This window comes from Rhinoderma darwinii, unplaced genomic scaffold, assembly GCF_050947455.1.
Source record: "Rhinoderma darwinii isolate aRhiDar2 unplaced genomic scaffold, aRhiDar2.hap1 Scaffold_88, whole genome shotgun sequence".
Lineage (NCBI taxonomy): Eukaryota > Metazoa > Chordata > Amphibia > Anura > Rhinodermatidae > Rhinoderma > Rhinoderma darwinii.
This window is the reverse complement of record NW_027464450.1, coordinates 697,589-721,379: the sequence shown is the minus strand read 5'-3', so window position 1 is coordinate 721,379 and position 23,791 is coordinate 697,589. Positions and strand designations below refer to the sequence as shown.

Below are 23,791 nucleotides of genomic sequence, written 5' to 3'. Positions count from 1 at the left end.
TAATTGTTTTAGACACATTTTGCGGCGTGCTTGAAAAGGGGCGTGGCCTAGAATAAAGGGGCGTGTCTTAAACTAAGCCAACCAAGAGGTGGTATAAGGAAGAGAAAAGTGTCTAACATGTCTAGCAAAATCTATCATACATCGTGCACCACTGTGATAAATTTGGCGCAATTTCTGACTTCCTTGTATCAGTTTACACTGTGTAAAACTCAGATAGTTTTAGGCCCCATGCACACTAACTTATTTTTGCGGCCGCAATTCACCCGCAAATCTGCAGGTGAATTGCGACCCCATTCATTTCAATGGGCCCATGCATACGACCTTGGTTTCCACGGTCCATGCATTGCCCAGGAACCTGGACCGCAAGAACAACGGACATGTCTTATTACGGTCGTGTTTTGCGGTACAGGCTCATAGAAAATAATGCACGCGGTCATATGCACGGCCCGTGATTTGAGGGTGGCCGTGGGTGACACTCCGCGGACGTACGAGCCGTAAGTCACGGTCAATGCACCTCACTATGGTCGTGTGCATGAGGCCTTAGTAAATCTGCCCCATGGTAATACCAGTGACAGCCCGCTCTTTCCCGGTGGGGTACAGTCCTCCGCACATCTTCATCCACGTCTCATCTTGTATGTGCCGGATACTTTTCTCCTTATACCTGAGAAGTAACAAAAATAACATCAGAAACTAAAAAAACACAATTCCAAGTATTTCTCCCCATTTCTAAAAATAACATTTCCTGCAGGTGAATAATGGAAAATATAAAGATATAAATATATTCAGGCCTATGTGTCTGTCCAGGGGGTCAGTGAGGGTCCTGCCTGTTATATGTGGGGAGGTCGTGCTGCACAATAACGGAGGGGAAAATGTCTGTACATCAATATATATTTGTCTCTAGGAGCCCCTACAAAGTCTCAGTGAGGGCCCTGTCTGTTATACGGGGGGAGCTTGTATACAGCGTTAGTAACAGGCATGTCACTCCAGTATAGATATTTTGGGTGCCGGTTCTTCGACCCCACTGTCCATAGTTTAATTAAACACCTTAAGAAAATGGATCATCACCAAGAAGTTTTATTTAAAGGGGTACTCCCATCTTACTATTTCTCTGGGACTCACACCTATGTGGAAAACGGAGGTCTCTCCCTGACCCTCTCCTGCTTTGTTCCCAGATCCCTGTCCCGTCTAATGGCTGCTGATTCCAGGTGGAGAATGACTTGGGAAAGGCCTCGCACGTCCCTCTCTCTATTCTGTTCTATGGAAGTTTCGGAAACAGCTGAGCGCTGTTGAACTATTTGTGTAACTCCCATAGTACAGAACGGAGAGAGCTGCGTGCATGTACATAGGTGGATATCACATAAACGTCTGAGATGGAGAAAACCCTCTAAAGAGATTATTTCATTAAAGGGGTTGTACATAATTAGAAAAATAGAGCTGCTGTCTTCCAAAAACAGTGCCACACCTGTCCACAGGTGATGTGCGGTGTGTGGACAGCTTAGCCCTATACATTTCAATACAGAAAAGCTGCAATACCACACACAGCCTCTGGACAGAGGTGGCGCAGAGCTTCCATTTGGGTCATAGAGAGGGTCTCCAGCGTGATACCCCCCTCTATGATATCTAAATACCCTTATAGGGCATTTCAGGTGTAACCAGAAGTTAAGGTGATACAAAAAATATTCCATACAAGAGATTTCCTTAATGAAAATATTGTAACAATAATTACTGAAAATATGTAATTTACTTTTTCCTCCATTGTAGGAATAGAACCCGAGAAGCGACGTTTTGGACTACGGAACAGTCGATCCTCCGGATGAAATGCTGTGTGGTTGGAGCGTAGTCCCAGGAGCGCTGGTGTTGTTGTGCTGATCCATGTTCTTCTTATCTGGAGCTTGTATACAGAACACGCGATCCTTCTGGTCCGACCTACTAACATATATAAGCACAGCCTAAACACACACGTAATGATATATAATAACATAACATTAACATAACATTACTATGTATCAGCCCTGATACGTCAGTCTCATCATATTTCTGGGGTCCCCGCACACAGAATATACGTTACCTCCTGTGATGATGTCACTTCCCTGTATTTCCTGTATGACATGGCTGCTCTTCCTCTTCCTGTTTCCCTTTCTGATGTATTTCCTCTTCCTGTGTGATAAGATGTGTGCTGTTGCCTCCTGCTGTGTATAACACGAGATGTAACATGTCTTATAAAACATGTCAATAATAATCGCAGAAAGCGAAAAACATTTTGTTCATTTCCATTCACATCAATGGTTATTTGTTTGCAGCCGTTTTTCTGAGCCATACTTGTCTGTTTTTAGAATCAACTACAGGGAGATTTGAGATGTGGTTTGAGAATTTCTTTCCTATGTAAACGCCACCGATAAGGACAGCTAAGAAGCCTCAGTTATCAGCGAGCGACCCCATAATTAGGGTGGGTTCACACGACCACATTAACGTCCGTAATGGACGGACGTATTTCGGCCGGAAGTTCCGGACCGAACTCAGTGCAGGGAGCCGGGCTCCTAGCATCATAGTTATGTACGATGCTAGGAGTCCCTGCCTCTCCGTGGAACTACTGTCCCGTACTGAAAACATGATTACAGTACGGGACAGTTGTCTTGCAGCGAGGCAGTGACTCCTAGCATCGTACATAACTATGATGCTAGGAGCCCGGCTCCCTGCACTGAGTTCGGTCCGGAACTTCCGGCCGAAATACGTCCGTCCATTACGGACGTTAATGTGGTCGTGTGAACCCAGCCTCAGAGTAAGCATAGTGCCCCCATACAGTGCCAGCAGAGTATTGTCCCTTAAACAGTGCCAGTATACTGCCCCCTCATAAACAACACTACCAGCAGAGACCCCTCAATAAACCATATTGCCAGCAAAGTGCCTCCAATAATTAGTGCCAGCAGACTGCCCCCAATAACCACTACAAGCAGAGTTCCCCCTCACAAATAGTCCCAGCAGAGTGCCTTCCTTTATGCAGCTACATCATTTAAGATCTGCCCTAGTTTGGAAGTCTCCAGGACAATCTGGGAGAGAAGACAAGTGTGATGTAACCTGGTTGCAGTGTGTAAATGTAGCCTGAAACATCACGTGTAGCCCCTAAGTCTATGTTCACATGTTACATATTTATTGCAGATTTCCATGGTCAAATTGACACATAAAGTATGAATGTGAATAGGGTTATAGAAAACTGCATAAACTTGCAGCAGTAACAATCTGCAGTAGATTGTAATGCAAAGGATGCACAGCCAAATATGCTGCAAAATCCACATGTAATATATGGAGAAATATTAGGCCTAGTTCACACAGAGTTTTTTGGAGCGTTTTTTGACGTGTAAACCGATTCGAAAATTGCATCAAAAAACTTCCGAAAACTAATCTTATTGATTTCAATGGGATGCAGAGGCGTTTTTCCCACGAGAAAAAAACACTCACAGGAAAAAGCAGCGTCAAGCCCTTTCTTCAAGCGTTTCCGTCTCTGACCTCCCATTGACATCCAGCCCGACCTCCCTGGATGATGCGGCAGTCCATGTGACCGCTGCAGCCTGTGATTGGCAGCAGCTGTCACTTGCACTGAAACATCATCCCGGGAGGCCGGACTGGAGGAAGAAGCAGGGAGTTCTCGGTAAGTAGGAACTTCTATTTTTTTTCTACAGGTTGCTCTATATTGTTATTGGAATCACTGTCCAGGGTGCTGAAACAGTTACTGCCGATCGTTGAACTCTTTCAGCACCCTGGACAGTGACTATTTACTGACGTCGCCTAGCAACGCTCCCGTAATTACTGGTGCACACACGTAGTCACCCGTAATTACGGGAGCCCCATTGACTTCCTCAGTCTGGCTGTAGACCTAGAGATACATAGGTCCAGCCAGAATGAAGAACTATCATGTTAGTAAAACCAGTACGCTCCGCAGCACACATAACATCTGCGGACTTCATTGCGGAATTTTGACTCTCCATTGAAGTCAATTTAGAAATTCTGCAATGAGTCCGCAACAAGTCCGCTACACGTCCGCAACAGTCAGTGTATGCTGCGGACACCAAATTCCGCACCACAGCCTATGCTCCGCAGAATTGTCCGCAACGTGTAAACGAACCCAACTAAAAAGCTGTGGAAAGCAATGGAGAAACGTGTACGCTGCGGATTTCTGCTGCGGACTTTCCGCAGCGGAATTCCAGAGCAATTCCGCCACGTCTGGTCATGCCCTAAGGCTCTGTTCACATCTGCATTGGGGTCCCGTTCTGACGTTCCGTCAGAGGTTTCCGCCAGAACAGGACCCAGAGCAGACACAAACTGACCCAGACGGAAACCAGGGGTTTCCGTTTTCATCATCATTGTTTCAGCAGTCGACTAAGCTATTGCTTCCGGCAAAACGACGGGTCCGGTGCACAAAAGAGACAAACGGAAACCACGGGCACCGGCTCCGTCACCATTGAAATCAATGGTGATGGAAACGGAAACCTCTGGTTTTCGTCAGTGCCTGCTCAGGGTCCCGTTCTGACGGAAACCTCTAACGGAACGTCAGAACGGGACCCCAACGCAGATGTGAACAGAGCCTAATATGGATGAGAAAGGGGAGGTGGGACTACTCATTGTTTATTATGCCCGGATACTGAACTGGTATTACTAGTATTATACCCTGTTCTATGAACTTTACCCGCTGGAGTACCCCAAAGATGCTTGTACCACTGATCGAGGTGCCATGTGTTTTGTAGTAAAATTAAATTGGTATTTGATTATTTTTTTACAGTTAATATTTATTAAAAATTAGGTTTTAAAGTTTTTTGCCTGGCAGTGATAGTTTAATATTTGTCCAAAACCTATTTAGTTCCATTTTTCATGGATATTATGAGGTGGGACGACTCACCTAACCAGTATGTACCTGACGGGAGCTGCATGCGTCCATCTCATCAAGTCCCCGATCTCCTGGCAGCTCCACTTTGTACAGATCCTACAATGAAAATCTATGCAAAAAGTTTACACCAAAAAAACTGAACATTCTACTGCGGAACCAGGATTGTTGTTGTGTGGCAGGGCTGCCCCTCGCCCTTCTGCTGCCGGAGGTAAACAGTGAAATAGCGCCACCACCTGCATCACCATAGAGTGGCCATGTGGGGTACAGAAAAGATAGCAAAGAAAATATAGAAAACCTTTATGTTTACATGTAGTAGAAATTTATTTAATACAAGAGAATAATATTTATAAAAATCTTGATCACATGGTGCATTAATTCTGCAGTGTATTACTGATATACCTACCTACCTGCATTCACTATATTACACTCATCCATTATATACCTACCTGCACTCACTATATTACACTCATCCATTATATACCTACCTGCACTCATTATATTACACTCATCCATTATATACCTACCTGTACTCATTATATTACACTCATCCATTATATACCTACCTGCACTCATTATATTACACTCATACATTATATACCTACCTGCACTCATTATATTACACTCATACATTATATACCTACCTGAACTCACTATATTACACTCATACATTATATACCTACCTGCACTTATTATATTACACTCATACATTATATACCTACCTGCACTCATTATATTACACTCATCCATTATATACCTACCTGCACTCACTATATTACACTCATCCATTATATACCTACCTGCACTCATTATATTACACTCATACATTATATACCTACCTGCACTCATTATATTACACTCATCCATTATATACCTACCTGCACTCATTATATTACACTCATCCATTATATACCTACCTGCACTCACTATATTACACTCATACATTATATACCTACCTGCACTCATTATATTACACTCATACATTATATACCTACCTGCACTCACTATATTACACTCATATATTATATACCTACCTGCACTCACTATATTACACTCATTCATTATATACCTACCTGCACTCATTATATTACACTCATACATTATAAACCTACCTGCACTCACTATATTACACTCATATATTATATACCTACCTGCACTCATTATATTACACTCATCCATTATATACCTACCTGCACTCACTATATTACACGCATACATTATATACTTACCTGCACTCATTATATTACACTCATCCATCATATACTTACCTGCACTCATTATATTACACTCATACATTATATACCTACCTGCACTCACTATATTACACTCATATATTATATACCTACCTGCACTCATTATATTACACTCATCCATTATATACCTACCTGCACTCACTATATTACACTCATACATTATATACCTACCTGCACTCACTATATTACACTCATTCATTATATACCTACCTGCACTCATTATATTACACTCATCCATTATATACCTACCTGCACTCATTATCTTACACTCATACATTATATACCTACCTGCACTCACTGTATTACACTCATACATTATATACCTACCTGCACTCATTATATTACACTCATACATTATATACCTACCTGCACTCATTATATTACACTCATACATTATATACCTACCTGCACTCATTATATTACACTCATACATTATATACCTACCTGCACTCATTATATTACACTCATACATTATATACCTACCTGCACTCATTATATTACACTCATCCATTATATACCTACCTGCACTCACTATATTACACTCATACATTATATACCTACCTGCACTCATTATATTACACTCATCCATTATATACCTACCTGCACTCACTATATTACACTCATACATTATATACCTACCTGCACTCATTATATTACACTCATACATTATATACCTACCTGCACTCACTATATTACACTCATACATTATATACCTACCTGCACTCACTATATTACACTCATATATTATATACCTACCTGCACTCATTATATTACACTCATACATTATATACCTACCTGCACTCACTATATTACACTCATCCATTATATACCTACCTGCACTCACTATATTACACTCATACATTATATACCTACCTGCACTCACTATATTACACTCATTCATTATATACCTACCTGAACTCATTATATTACACTCATCCATTATATACCTACCAGCACTCACTATATTACACTCATCCATTATATACCTACCTGCACTCATTATATTACACTCATACATTATATACCTACATGCACTCACTATATTACACTCATCCATTATATACATACCTGCACTCATTATATTACACTCATCCATTATATACCTACCTGCACTCATTATATTACACTCATACATTATATACCTACCTGCACTCACTGTATTACACTCATACATTATATACCTACCTGCACTCATTATATTACACTCATACATTATATACCTACCTGCACTCATTATATTACACTCATACATTATATACCTACCTGCACTCATTATATTACACTCATCCATTATATACCTACCTGCACTCATTATATTACACTCATCCATTATATACCTACCTGCACTCACTATATTACACTCATACATTATATACCTACCTGCACTCATTATATTACACTCATCCATTATATACCTACCTGCACTCATTATATTACACTCATCCATTATATACCTACCTTCACTCACTATATTACACTCATCCATTATATACCTACCTGCACTCACTGTAATACACTCATACATTATATACCTACCTGCACTCATTATATTACACTCATACATTATATACCTACCTGCACTCATTATATTACACTCATCCATTATATACCTACCTGCACTCATTATATTACACTCATACATTATATACCTACCTGCACTCATTATATTACACTCATCCATTATATACCTACCTGCACTCACTATATTACACTCATACATTATATACCTACCTGCACTCATTATATTACACTCATACATTATATACCTACCTGCACTCACTATATTACACTCATATATTATATACCTACCTGCACTCACTATATTACACTCATTCATTATATACCTACCTGCACTCATTATATTACACTCATACATTATATACCTACCTGCACTCATTATATTACACTCATCCATTATATACCTACCTGCACTCACTATATTACACTCATACATTATATACCTACCTGCACTCATTATATTACACTCATCCATTATATACCTACCTGCACTCATTATATTACACTCATACATTATATACCTACCTGCACTCACTATATTACACTCATATATTATATACCTACCTGCACTCATTATATTACACTCATCCATTATATACCTACCTGCACTCATTATATTACACTCATCCATTATATACCTACCTGCACTCATTATATTACACTCATACATTATATACCTACCTGCACTCACTGTATTACACTCATACATTATATACCTACCTGCACTCACTGTATTACACTCATACATTATATACCTACCTGCACTCATTATATTACACTCATACATTATATACCTACCTGCACTCACTATATTACACTCATTCATTATATACCTACCTGAACTCATTATATTACACTCATCCATTATATACCTACCTGCACTCACTATATTACACTCATCCATTATATACCTACCTGCACTCACTATATTACACTCATACATTATATACCTACCTGCACTCATTATATTACACTCATCCATTATATACCTACCTGCACTCATTATATTACACTCATCCATTATATACCTACCAGCACTCACTATATTACACTCATCCATTATATACCTACCTGCACTCATTATATTACACTCATACATTATATACCTACATGCACTCACTATATTACACTCATCCATTATATACCTACCTGCACTCATTATATTACACTCATCCATTATATACCTACCTGCACTCATTATATTACACTCATACATTATATACCTACCTGCACTCACTGTATTACACTCATACATTATATACCTACCTGCACTCATTATATTACACTCATACATTATATACCTACCTGCACTCATTATATTACACTCATACATTATATACCTACCTGCACTCATTATATTACACTCATCCATTATATACCTACCTGCACTCATTATATTACACTCATCCATTATATACCTACCTGCACTCACTATATTACACTCATACATTATATACCTACCTGCACTCATTATATTACACTCATACATTATATACCTACCTGCACTCATTATATTACACTCATCCATTATATACCTACCTGCACTCACTATATTACACTCATACATTATATACCTACCTGCACTCATTATATTACACTCATACATTATATACCTACCTGCACTCACTATATTACACTCATATATTATATACCTACCTGCACTCACTATATTACACTCATTCATTATATACCTACCTGCACTCATTATATTACACTCATACATTATATACCTACCTGCACTCATTATATTACACTCATCCATTATATACCTACCTGCACTCACTATATTACACTCATACATTATATACCTACCTGCACTCATTATATTACACTCATCCATTATATACCTACCTGCACTCATTATATTACACTCATACATTATATACCTACCTGCACTCACTATATTACACTCATATATTATATACCTACCTGCACTCATTATATTACACTCATCCATTATATACCTACCTGCACTCATTATATTACACTCATCCATTATATACCTACCTGCACTCATTATATTACACTCATACATTATATACCTACCTGCACTCACTGTATTACACTCATACATTATATACCTACCTGCACTCACTGTATTACACTCATACATTATATACCTACCTGCACTCATTATATTACACTCATACATTATATACCTACCTGCACTCACTATATTACACTCATTCATTATATACCTACCTGAACTCATTATATTACACTCATCCATTATATACCTACCTGCACTCACTATATTACACTCATCCATTATATACCTACCTGCACTCACTATATTACACTCATACATTATATACCTACCTGCACTCATTATATTACACTCATCCATTATATACCTACCTGCACTCATTATATTACACTCATCCATTATATACCTACCAGCACTCACTATATTACACTCATCCATTATATACCTACCTGCACTCATTATATTACACTCATACATTATATACCTACCTGCACTCACTGTATTACACTCATACATTATATACCTACATGCACTCACTATATTACACTCATCCATTATATACCTACCTGCACTCATTATATTACACTCATCCATTATATACCTACCTGCACTCATTATATTACACTCATACATTATATACCTACCTGCACTCACTGTATTACACTCATACATTATATACCTACCTGCACTCATTATATTACACTCATACATTATATACCTACCTGCACTCATTATATTACACTCATACATTATATACCTACCTGCACTCATTATATTACACTCATCCATTATATACCTACCTGCACTCATTATATTACACTCATCCATTATATACCTACCTGCACTCACTATATTACACTCATACATTATATACCTACCTGCACTCATTATATTACACTCATCCATTATATACCTACCTGCACTCATTATATTACACTCATCCATTATATACCTACCTTCACTCACTATATTACACTCATCCATTATATACCTACCTGCACTCACTGTAATACACTCATACATTATATACCTACCTGCACTCATTATATTACACTCATACATTATATACCTACCTGCACTCATTATATTACACTCATCCATTATATACCTACCTGCACTCATTATATTACACTCATACATTATATACCTACCTGCACTCATTATATTACACTCATACATTATATACCTACCTGCACTCACTATATTACACTCATCCATTATATACCTACCTGCACTCATTATATTACACTCATACATTATATACCTACCTGCACTCATTATATTACACTCATACATTATATACCTACCTGCACTCATTATATTACACTCATCCATTATATACCTACCTGCACTCATTATATTACACTCATACATTATATACCTACCTGCACTCATTATATTACACTCATCCATTATATACCTACCTGCACTCACTATATTACACTCATACATTATATACCTACCTGCACTCATTATATTACACTCATACATTATATACCTACCTGCACTCACTATATTACACTCATATATTATATACCTACCTGCACTCACTATATTACACTCATTCATTATATACCTACCTGCACTCATTATATTACACTCATACATTATATACATACCTGCACTCATTATATTACACTCATCCATTATATACCTACCTGCACTCACTATATTACACTCATACATTATATACCTACCTGCACTCATTATATTACACTCATCCATTATATACCTACCTGCACTCATTATATTACACTCATACATTATATACCTACCTGCACTCACTATATTACACTCATATATTATATACCTACCTGCACTCATTATATTACACTCATCCATTATATACCTACCTGCACTCATTATATTACACTCATCCATTATATACCTACCTGCACTCATTATATTACACTCATACATTATATACCTACCTGCACTCACTGTATTACACTCATACATTATATACCTACCTGCACTCACTGTATTACACTCATACATTATATACCTACCTGCACTCATTATATTACACTCATACATTATATACCTACCTGCACTCACTATATTACACTCATCCATTATATACCTACCTGCACTCACTATATTACACTCATACATTATATACCTACCTGCACTCACTATATTACACTCATTCATTATATACCTACCTGAACTCATTATATTACACTCATCCATTATATACCTACCAGCACTCACTATATTACACTCATCCATTATATACCTACCTGCACTCATTATATTACACTCATACATTATATACCTACATGCACTCACTATATTACACTCATCCATTATATACATACCTGCACTCATTATATTACACTCATCCATTATATACCTACCTGCACTCATTATATTACACTCATACATTATATACCTACCTGCACTCACTGTATTACACTCATACATTATATACCTACCTGCACTCATTATATTACACTCATACATTATATACCTACCTGCACTCATTATATTACACTCATACATTATATACCTACCTGCACTCATTATATTACACTCATCCATTATATACCTACCTGCACTCATTATATTACACTCATCCATTATATACCTACCTGCACTCACTATATTACACTCATACATTATATACCTACCTGCACTCATTATATTACACTCATCCATTATATACCTACCTGCACTCATTATATTACACTCATCCATTATATACCTACCTTCACTCACTATATTACACTCATCCATTATATACCTACCTGCACTCACTGTAATACACTCATACATTATATACCTACCTGCACTCATTATATTACACTCATACATTATATACCTACCTGCACTCATTATATTACACTCATCCATTATATACCTACCTGCACTCATTATATTACACTCATACATTATATACCTACCTGCACACATTATATTACACTCATCCATTATATACCTACCTGCACTCACTATATTACACTCATACATTATATACCTACCTGCACTCATTATATTACACTCATACATTATATACCTACCTGCACTCACTATATTACACTCATATATTATATACCTACCTGCACTCACTATATTACACTCATTCATTATATACCTACCTGCACTCATTATATTACACTCATACATTATATACCTACCTGCACTCATTATATTACACTCATCCATTATATACCTACCTGCACTCACTATATTACACTCATACATTATATACCTACCTGCACTCATTATATTACACTCATCCATTATATACCTACCTGCACTCATTATATTACACTCATACATTATATACCTACCTGCACTCACTATATTACACTCATATATTATATACCTACCTGCACTCATTATATTACACTCATCCATTATATACCTACCTGCACTCATTATATTACACTCATCCATTATATACCTACCTGCACTCATTATATTACACTCATACATTATATACCTACCTGCACTCACTGTATTACACTCATACATTATATACCTACCTGCACTCACTGTATTACACTCATACATTATATACCTACCTGCACTCATTATATTACACTCATACATTATATACCTACCTGCACTCACTATATTACACTCATTCATTATATACCTACCTGAACTCATTATATTACACTCATCCATTATATACCTACCTGCACTCACTATATTACACTCATCCATTATATACCTACCTGCACTCACTATATTACACTCATACATTATATACCTACCTGCACTCATTATATTACACTCATCCATTATATGCCTACCTGCACTCATTATATTACACTCATCCATTATATACCTACCAGCACTCACTATATTACACTCATCCATTATATACCTACCTGCACTCATTATATTACACTCATACATTATATACCTACATGCACTCACTATATTACACTCATCCATTATATACCTACCTGCACTCATTATATTACACTCATCCATTATATACCTACCTGCACTCATTATATTACACTCATACATTATATACCTACCTGCACTCACTGTATTACACTCATACATTATATACCTACCTGCACTCATTATATTACACTCATACATTATATACCTACCTGCACTCATTATATTACACTCATACATTATATACCTACCTGCACTCATTATATTACACTCATCCATTATATACCTACCTGCACTCATTATATTACACTCATCCATTATATACCTACCTGCACTCACTATATTACACTCATACATTATATACCTACCTGCACTCATTATATTACACTCATCCATTATATACCTACCTGCACTCATTATATTACACTCATCCATTATATACCTACCTTCACTCACTATATTACACTCATCCATTATATACCTACCTGCACTCACTGTAATACACTCATAAATTATATACCTACCTGCACTCATTATATTACACTCATACATTATATACCTACCTGCACTCATTATATTACACTCATCCATTATATACCTACCTGCACTCATTATATTACACTCATACATTATATACCTACCTGCACTCATTATATTACACTCATACATTATATACCTACCTGCACTCACTATATTACACTCATCCATTATATACCTACCTGCACTCATTATATTACACTCATACATTATATACCTACCTGCACTCATTATATTACACTCATACATTATATACCTACCTGCACTCATTATATTACACTCATCCATTATATACCTACCTGCACTCATTATATTACACTCATACATTATATACCTACCTGCACTCATTATATTACACTCATCCATTATATACCTACCTGCACTCACTATATTACACTCATACATTATATACCTACCTGCACTCATTATATTACACTCATACATTATATACCTACCTGCACTCACTATATTACACTCATATATTATATACCTACCTGCACTCACTATATTACACTCATTCATTATATACCTACCTGCACTCATTATATTACACTCATACATTATATACCTACCTGCACTCATTATATTACACTCATCCATTATATACCTACCTGCACTCACTATATTACACTCATACATTATATACCTACCTGCACTCATTATATTACACTCATCCATTATATACCTACCTGCACTCATTATATTACACTCATACATTATATACCTACCTGCACTCACTATATTACACTCATATATTATATACCTACCTGCACTCATTATATTACACTCATCCATTATATACCTACCTGCACTCATTATATTACACTCATCCATTATATACCTACCTGCACTCATTATATTACACTCATACATTATATACCTACCTGCACTCACTGTATTACACTCATACATTATATACCTACCTGCACTCACTGTATTACACTCATACATTATATACCTACCTGCACTCATTATATTACACTCATACATTATATACCTACCTGCACTCACTATATTACACTCATTCATTATATACCTACCTGAACTCATTATATTACACTCATCCATTATATACCTACCTGCACTCACTATATTACACTCATCCATTATATACCTACCTGCACTCACTATATTACACTCATACATTATATACCTACCTGCACTCATTATATTACACTCATCCATTATATACCTACCTGCACTCATTATATTACACTCATCCATTATATACCTACCTGCACTCATTATATTACACTCATACATTATATACCTACCTGCACTCACTGTATTACACTCATACATTATATACCTACCTGCACTCATTATATTACACTCATACATTATATACCAACCTGCACTCATTATATTACACTCATACATTATATACCTACCTGCACTCATTATATTACACTCATCCATTATATACCTACCTGCACTCATTATATTACACTCATCCATTATATACCTACCTGCACTCACTATATTACACTCATACATTATATACCTACCTGCACTCATTATATTACACTCATACATTATATACCTACCTGCACTCATTATATTACACTCATACATTATATACCTACCTGCACTCACTATATTACACTCATATATTATATACCTACCTGCACTCATTATATTACACTCATCCATTATATACCTACCTGCACTCACTATATTACACTCATCCATTATATACCTACCTGCACTCACTATATTACACTCATACATTATATACCTACCTGCACTCACTATATTACACTCATTCATTATATACCTACCTGCACTCATTATATTACACTCATCCATTATATACCTACCTGCACTCACTATATTACACTCATCCATTATATACCTACCTGCACTCACTATATTACACTCATACATTATATACCTACCTGCACTCACTATATTACACTCATCCATTATATACCTACCTGCACTCATTATATTACACTCATCTATTATATACCTACCTGCACTCATTATATTACACTCATCCATTATATACCTACCTGCACTCACTATATTACACTCATACATTATATACCTACCTGCACTCATTATATTACACTCATACATTATATACCTACCTGCACTCACTATATTACACTCATATATTATATACCTACCTGCGCTCACTATATTACACTCATTCATTATATACCTACCTGCACTCATTATATTACACTCATATATTATATACCTACCTGCACTCATTATATTGCACTCATACATTATATACCTACCTGCACTCACTATATTACACTCATATATTATATACCTACCTGCGCTCACTATATTACACTCATTCATTATATACCTACCTGCACTCATTATATTACACTCATACATTATATACCTACCTGCACTCACTATATTACACTCATATATTATATACCTACCTGCACTCATTATATTACACTCATCCATTATATACCTACCTGCACTCACTATATTACACTCATACATTATATACCTACCTGCACTCATTATATTACACTCATCCATTATATACCTACCTGCACTCATTATATTACACTCATACATTATATACCTACCTGCACTCACTATATTACACTCATACATTATATACCTACCTGCACTCATTATATTACACTCATCCATTATATACCTACCTGCACTCATTATATTACACTCATACATTATATACCTACCTGCACTCACTATATTACACTCATATATTATATACCTACCTGCACTCATTATATTACACTCATCCATTATATACCTACCTGCACTCATTATATTACACTCATACATTATATACCTACCTGCACTCATTATATTGCACTCATCCATTATATACCTACCTGCACTCACTATATTAATCTCATACATTATATACCTACCTGCACTCATTATATTACACTCATACATTATATACCTACCTGCACTCACTATATTACACTCATATATTATATACCTACCTGCACTCACTATATTACACTCATTCATTATATACCTACCTGCACTCATTATATTACACTCATACATTATATACCTACCTGCACTCACTATATTACACTCATATATTATATACCTACCTGCACTCATTATATTACACTCATCCATTATATACCTACCTGCACTCACTATATTACACTCATACATTATATACCTACCTGCACTCATTATATTACACTCATCCATTATATACCTACCTGCACTCATTATATTACACTCATACATTATATACCTACCTGCACTCACTATATTACACTCATATATTATATACCTACCTGCACTCATTATATTACACTCATCCATTATATACCTACCTGCACTCATTATATTACACTCATACATTATATACCTACCTGCACTCATTATATTACACTCATACATTATATACCTACCTGCACTCACTATATTACACTCATCCATTATATACCTACCTGCACTCATTATATTACACTCATACATTATATACCTACCTGCACTCATTATATTACACTCATACATTATATACCTACCTGCACTCATTATATTACACTCATCCATTATATACCTACCTGCACTCATTATATTACACTCATACATTATATACCTACCTGCACTCATTATATTACACTCATCCATTATATACCTACCTGCACTCACTATATTACACTCATACATTATATACCTACCTGCACTCATTATATTACACTCATACATTATATACCTACCTGCACTCACTATATTACACTCATATATTATATACCTACCTGCACTCACTATATTACACTCATTCATTATATACCTACCTGCACTCATTATATTACACTCATACATTATATACCTACCTGCACTCATTATATTACACTCATCCATTATATACCTACCTGCACTCACTATATTACACTCATACATTATATACCTACCTGCACTCACTATATTACACTCATATATTATATACCTACCTGCACTCATTATATTACACTCATCCATTATATACCTACCTGCACTCATTATATTACACTCATCCATTATATACCTACCTGCACTCATTATATTACACTCATACATTATATACCTACCTGCACTCACTGTATTACACTCATACATTATATACCTACCTTCACTCACTGTATTACACTCATACATTATATACCTACCTGCACTCATTATATTACACTCATACATTATATACCTACCTGCACTCACTATATTACACTCATTCATTATATACCTACCTGAACTCATTATATTACACTCATCCATTATATACCTACCTGCACTCACTATATTACACTCATCCATTATATACCTACCTGCACTCACTATATTACACTCATACATTATATACCTACCTGCACTCATTATATTACACTCATCCATTATATACCTACCTGCACTCATTATATTACACTCATCCATTATATACCTACCTGCACTCATTATATTACACTCATACATTATATACCTACCTGCACTCACTGTATTACACTCATACATTATATACCTACCTGCACTCATTATATTACACTCATACATTATATACCAACCTGCACTCATTATATTACACTCATACATTATATACCTACCTGCACTCATTATATTACACTCATCCATTATATACCTACCTGCACTCATTATATTACACTCATCCATTATATACCTACCTGCACTCACTATATTACACTCATACATTATATACCTACCTGCACTCATTATATTACACTCATACATTATATACCTACCTGCACTCATTATATTACACTCATACATTATATACCTACCTGCACTCACTATATTACACTCATATATTATATACCTACCTGCACTCATTATATTACACTCATCCATTATATACCTACCTGCACTCACTATATTACACTCATCCATTATATACCTACCTGCACTCACTATATTACACTCATACATTATATACCTACCTGCACTCACTATATTACACTCATTCATTATATACCTACCTGCACTCATTATATTACACTCATCCATTATATACCTACCTGCACTCACTATATTACACTCATCCATTATATACCTACCTGCACTCACTATATTACACTCATACATTATATACCTACCTGCACTCACTATATTACACTCATCCATTATATACCTACCTGCACTCATTATATTACACTCATCTATTATATACCTACCTGCACTCATTATATTACACTCATCCATTATATACCTACCTGCACTCACTATATTACACTCATACATTATATACCTACCTGCACTCATTATATTACACTCATACATTATATACCTACCTGCACTCACTATATTACACTCATATATTATATACCTACCTGCGCTCACTATATTACACTCATTCATTATATACCTACCTGCACTCATTATATTACACTCATACATTATATACCTACCTGCACTCACTATATTACACTCATATATTATATACCTACCTGCACTCATTATATTACACTCATCCATTATATACCTACCTGCACTCACTATATTACACTCATACATTATATACCTACCTGCACTCATTATATTACACTCATCCATTATATACCTACCTGCACTCATTATATTACACTCATACATTATATACCTACCTGCACTCACTATATTACACTCATACATTATATACCTACCTGCACTCATTATATTACACTCATCCATTATATACCTACCTGCACTCATTATATTACACTCATACATTATATACCTACCTGCACTCACTATATTACACTCATATATTATATACCTACCTGCACTCATTATATTACACTCATCCATTATATACCTACCTGCACTCATTATATTACACTCATACATTATATACCTACCTGCACTCATTATATTGCACTCATCCATTATATACCTACCTGCACTCACTATATTAATCTCATACATTATATACCTACCTGCACTCATTATATTACACTCATACATTATATACCTACCTGCACTCACTATATTACACTCATATATTATATACCTACCTGCACTCACTATATTACACTCATTCATTATATACCTACCTGCACTCATTATATTACACTCATACATTATATACCTACCTGCACTCACTATATTACACTCATATATTATATACCTACCTGCACTCATTATATTACACTCATCCATTATATACCTACCTGCACTCACTATATTACACTCATACATTATATACCTACCTGCACTCATTATATTACACTCATCCATTATATACCTACCTGCACTCATTATATTACACTCATACATTATATACCTACCTGCACTCACTATATTACACTCATATATTATATACCTACCTGCGCTCACTATATTACACTCATTCATTATATACCTACCTGCACTCATTATATTACACTCATACATTATATACCTACCTGCACTCTCTATATTACACTCATTCATTATATACCTACCTGCACTCATTATATTACACTCATACATTATATACCTACCTGCACTCATTATATTACACTCATCCATTGTATACCTACCTGCACTCACTATATTACACTCATACATTATATACCTACCTGCACTCACTATATTACACTCATACATTATATACCTACCTGCACTCATTATATTACACTCATACATTATATACCTACCTGCACTCATTATATTACACTCATCCATTATATACCTACCTGCACTTATTATATTACACTCATACATTATATACCTACCTGCACTCACTATATTACACTCATCCATTATATACATACCTGCACTCACTATATTACACTCATATATTATATACCTACCTCCACTCACTATATTACACTCATCCATTATATACCTACCTGCACTCATTATATTACACTCATCCATTATATACCTACCTGCACTCACTATATTACACTCATACATTATATACATACCTGCACTCACTACATTACACTCATACATTATATACCTACCTGCACTCATTATATTACACTCATACATTATATACCTACCTGCACTCATTATATTACACTCATACATTGTATACCTACCTGCACTCACTATATTACACTCATACATTATATACCTACCTGCACTCACTATATTACACTCATACATTATATACCTACCTGCACTCATTATATTACACTCATACATTATATACCTACCTGCACTCACTATATTACACTCATACATTATATACATACCTGCACTCACTACATTACACTCATACATTATATACCTACCTGCACTCATTATATTACACTCATACATTATATACCTACCTGCACTCATTATATTACACTCATACATTATATACCTACCTGCAATCACTATATTACACTCATCCATTATATACCTACCTGCACTCATTATATTACAGCCATACATTATATACCTACCTGCACTCATTATATTACACTCATCCATTATATACCTACCTGCACTCACTATATTACACTCATACATTATATACCTACCTGCACTCATTATATTACACTCATACATTATATAACTACCTGCACTCATTATATTACACTCATCCATTATATACCTACCTGCACTCACTATATTACACTCATCCATTATATACTTACATGCGGCCTGGGCCAGCGCGCACTTGGGATCCGGCTGCCGTGAGCAGGAGACATCAGTGGACATTGGCGGCCTCGTGTGGGAGGAGGCTGTCAAGCAAGGTACAGGATCCAGCGACGGAGACCACTGGCAGGAGAGGGACCTGCCGCCAGCGTTACAATAACTTTACCCCAGTCCTCTGCAGTCCAATCAATATACTTAAAACAGGATGTCAGTCTGTCCTTGATGTTTTTCTTGGAGAGAAGTGGCTTCTTTGCAGCTCTTCTTGACACCAGTCCAGCCTCCAAAAGCCTTCACCTCACTGTGCGTGCAGATGCACTGACAGATGTCTGAGGAAGCTCTGCACTGCTGTTGAACCGATCCCATAGCTGAATCCTCTTTAGGAGAAGGTCCTGGTACTTGCTGGAATTTCATGGACACCCTGAAGCCTTCTTCATAGCAAATGAACCTCTCTCCTTGAAGTACTGGATGATCCGATAAATGGTTCATTTTGGGGTAATCTTACAAGCAGCAATGTCCTTGCCTGTAAGGCCCTTTTGATGCAAAGCAATGATAAGCAAGTTAACGACATCCACCGGGATCCGTTATATGTCAATGTGGTGATGTATCTAGACGACATCAAGATTTTCTCACCCGCTTTGACTACACATTGGAAACGTGCTCGAAAGGTCTTTCAACGGTTGCTGGAGAATAAGCTCTGTGCAAAGTTGGAGATGTGGGTCTTCCAGAAATCCTCAAAAACAGGGATTTTGCTGATACCCTCACTTATTTATTATATACAAAGTGAGTTAGAGGGAACCACAAAGGTGTATACCACCAATAATTGCTTATTAAATTATTTTGGAAAAAGGAAGAGGGGAAAAGAATTGTGGTTCTTGTAGAAAATAAAAATAATAAACTTTATTAATATATTTATGTTAAATTAATTCAATCTTTTTCAATGTAGGTCAAAAATTATTAGCAGTGCAGAAGACCCCTTGTCCTGCACTTGAAGAGCAAAATTTGTCTTGTATATATTTAATTATAAGTTGCTACTATCATACAATATCAGATTGGACTTTATTGCTTACTAGAGTGAGTGAAGATCTGACTACACTGGTATGTTATGTGCACTGCGTGTTTCAGCACCGGCTGTCAGTCTCTGAACATTGTATCTGCTGTTCTGTGTACACTGATAGTTGCAATGTATCTGTTAGTAAATAGACAATGTATCAATACCTTGGTTCTATGCTATGCACTGTTTGTGTCAATGTTGGCTAGCTAGTTCATAGAAATGTAAGGAATTTAGATGCTCGTATTTACTGAAAAAATCAGCACTTGCTGCTAATTGATATTCTCAAGATTGGATTACTATTGGAGTATCGTGCTAGATTTTATAAAGTGTCTATTTTACAGTTGTTATGTTAATATAACAGTCCACATTTGTTTGTTTTGCCATGCTGGTCATTTCTACCAGAAATAGCAGTGATGCGGTAACCTGTGTGAATGAGCACTACAGGGAGTGCTCTGATTCTTAATTGCTCAATGTCAGTTCCCACCCTGCGTTTGTGAGAAGCTGTGAGTAGCAAGACCCTAAAAAACGTCACTTTATGATGTTAGAATGAATGAAAGGCTTTATGTTCCAGTTTTGCAAGTGAGAAGTAGAGGGGCGAATGTAACCCTTGGCCAGGCATTCCTGGATATACTCTCTCATGGCTTCACGTTCGGGACAAGAGAGATTAAATATCCTACCCTTAGGGAGCTTAGTTCCTGGTACCAAATCGATTGCGCAATCGTATTCCCTATGTGGATGTAACACTTCGGAAGCCTATTTAGAAAAAAACATCAGCGAAGTCCTGAATAAACTCAGGTAGAGTGTTCCCATCCTCAGGGAGAGAAATTAAATGAACAGAAAAACATGACGTCATGCATTCATTACCCCATTTGGTAAGATCCCCAGTATTCCAGTTAAACATGGGATTATGCATCTGCAACAAGGGAAGGCCTAAAACCAAATTGGACGATAATCCCTGCATCACCAGTACAGAGCACTGCTCCAAATGCATGGAGCCATCAATGAGTTCAAAAACAGGGGTATGCTGCGTAAAATAACCATTAGCAAGTGGAGTGGAGTCGATACCCACTACCGGGACAGGTTTAGGCAAATCTATCAATGGCATAGCTAGAGACATAGCAAATTCCACAAACATAATATTAGCAGAAGACCCTGAATCCACGAAGGCACTGCTGGTAGCAGACCTACCC

At 36.3% G+C, this 23,791-nt stretch overlaps 1 long non-coding RNA gene across 1 annotated transcript; it reads right to left on the bottom strand.

Annotated features, from left to right (window-relative positions):
• Positions 1-422: 422 nt before the first annotated feature.
• Positions 423-2,450, bottom strand: LOC142731925 (uncharacterized). The gene is made up of 3 exons (XR_012879292.1): positions 2,069-2,450; positions 1,745-1,929; positions 423-661 (listed from the first exon to the last, which is right to left on the bottom strand). It is a non-coding gene; the product is annotated as an uncharacterized LOC142731925 (long non-coding RNA).
• Between the last annotated feature and the right edge of the window lie 21,341 nt (positions 2,451-23,791).